General features: G+C 45.5%; 1 protein-coding gene across 1 annotated transcript in view; it reads left to right on the top strand.

Moving 5' to 3' along the window:
* LOC133124773 (ubiquitin domain-containing protein 2-like) overlaps positions 1-2,500 on the top strand; it is a 22,868-nt gene that overhangs the window by 18,305 nt on the left and 2,063 nt on the right. The gene's annotated exons all lie outside the window — the stretch shown is intronic.

The following is a 2,500-nucleotide window of genomic DNA, read 5'->3' as shown; positions in this document are numbered from 1 at the left end:
TGTGCCTGTGTGTATGTGTGTGTGTGTGTGTATGTGTGTATGTGTGTGTCTATGTGTGTGTCTGTGTGTGTATGTGTGGAGGTGTGTGGTCCTATGTGTCACAGAGAGAGAAACGTGAGTGAAAAAGACACAATGTGTGTGTGTATGTGTGAGAGAGAATGCGTCAGAGAGGGAGAGCTTATGTAAGTTTATGTGCTTCTCATACTGCTTTTGAACAGATACACAGGTTTATGATTCACAGAAACAGGACATTGTATGATGAAGAGAGAAAGCTCAATGTTTCCTTCGTATTTCTACCTGCTGTTTACCTGCATGCAAACTACCCACTGCACTGAGATATCACACCACACACAGCAAGTTACAATCACTGATAAACACAGAGCCAGTTACAGTCACTGATAAACACAGAGCCAGTTACAGTCACTGTTAAACACAGAGCTAGTTACAGTCACTGATAAACACAGAGCCAGTTACAATCACTGATGAACACAGAGCCAGTTACAATCACTGTTAAACACAGAGCTAGTTACAATCACTGTTAAACACAGAGCTAGTTGCAGTCACTGATAAACACAGATCCAGTTACAATCACTGATAAACACAGAGCTAGATACAATCACTGATAAACACAGAGCTAGGTACAATCACTGATAAACACAGAGCTAGTTGCAGTCACTGATAAACACAGCTAGTTGCAGTCACTGATAAACACAGAGCCAGTTACAATCACTGATAAACACAGAGCTAGTTACAATCACTGATAAAGACACAGGAATAACAGCATTCTAACAATAACATTCCACAGTGCCTGTGTGTGAGCACTGTGTATGTATGTATGTTTGTATTTAATTAATATATAATAGCATTCTATTCAGTGTGTGAGTGTGTGTGTGTTCTGTTTCTGTGACTGTATCTGTATGTGTGTGTGCGTGTGTGTACACGGGTGTGTGTGCGTGTGAACGGGGCCCTGTGTGTAAATGAACAGTAATTACGGTATAATGTAATGACTAATATAAAGTACTGGGGCGGGGGGGTCTGGAGAGGAATCTCCATGTTGTGAATGATTCACGGCACACTTCCTCTAACCACCCTGATCCTTACCGCCCTGATCCTTACCGCCCTGTTATTACTGCCCTGTCCTCATCTCAGACCAGCATGCTCTGCTCTGCAGTACTGTACTAGAGTCCAGAACTGGACCCAGCCCGTATCCTAGTGGCCAAGGTGCTTGACAGGGACCCAGAAGGTTGGTGGTTCAAGCCCCAGTGTGACAACAATGAGATCAGTGCAGTTGGGCCCTTGAGCAAGGCCCTTAACCCTGCATTGCTCCAGGGGGGACTGTCCCGTGCTTCGTTTAATCAACTGTAAGGATAAAAGCAGCAGCTAAATATCATATTGTTTTTTTAATTAACTATGTGTGATGTCACTGCCTTCACTGTTACTCTATGAATGAATTATTCCTTAATTATCCAGATAAGATCCAGCCTGAAATATCAGACAATATTGAGAATACCAACAGCACTCTACTCTGTGCTCTGATTGGACAATGCGTTCGTCAAAGTGAAAAAGGGAACCCTGGGTGATGATGCACAGTAACACACACACACACACACACACACACATTGTTACCAGTACACACACACACACACTGTTACCAGTACACACTCACACACACACACACACACACATTCACACACACACACACACACACACACTCACACACACATACACTCACACACGCATACACACACACACTCACACACATACGCACACACACACACACACTCACACACACAGTGACACACACACACACTGTTAACAGTGCACACTCACACACACACGCTCGTACACACACACACACACACACACACTGTTAACAGTACACACACACAGTGACACACACACACACACACAGACACACACTGTTAACAGTGCACACTCACACACACACACTCACACTCTTACCCGTTAAACTTCCTCTGGGAGGAACAAAACAGGTTGTCAGATCGGTTTGTGGATGTTGCAGAGTGGCGCCATCTTGTGGCCAGTTGCATTATTGTCTTCCTTCAGACGGTGAAAGGTTTTTTTGAGAGAAGAGGAATTTGCACGGCTGTCAAAACACCAGGTGCCCCGTCTCTGAGGAGAGACGTTCTGTACGAGGTCCTGCCCCGCCAAAGCATTCAGACAGGCGCTCAGATGTAAGCTGTTACTGTTCAAATCGGACACAGATGAGAGAGGTTTCAGCGCACTGCGCGTGATTAAGACGGACGTCTCGGTACACGCTGGGGAGCTCGCATTTTGTAGTGCAAATTTTTATTTATTTATTTTTCGTGAGATGAAAAGTGTTGTCATGGGAAAGATTGCGGAGAGTCTCTGTTCATTGCAGTGATGAGTCTGCGGCTTCCAGCACATTCTCTCCCCCCCCCCCCCCGCTGAGACCCGGGGACGTCCTGAAGACGGACGGAAGCCTGTGACCTTTGACCCTGTGTGTGTCACAGGCACA

Source organism: Conger conger, chromosome 3 (genome assembly GCF_963514075.1).
Source record: "Conger conger chromosome 3, fConCon1.1, whole genome shotgun sequence".
NCBI classification, from domain to species: domain Eukaryota; kingdom Metazoa; phylum Chordata; class Actinopteri; order Anguilliformes; family Congridae; genus Conger; species Conger conger.
Note: the sequence above shows the minus strand (reverse complement) of the source record. Positions and strands in the feature narration are given on the sequence as shown.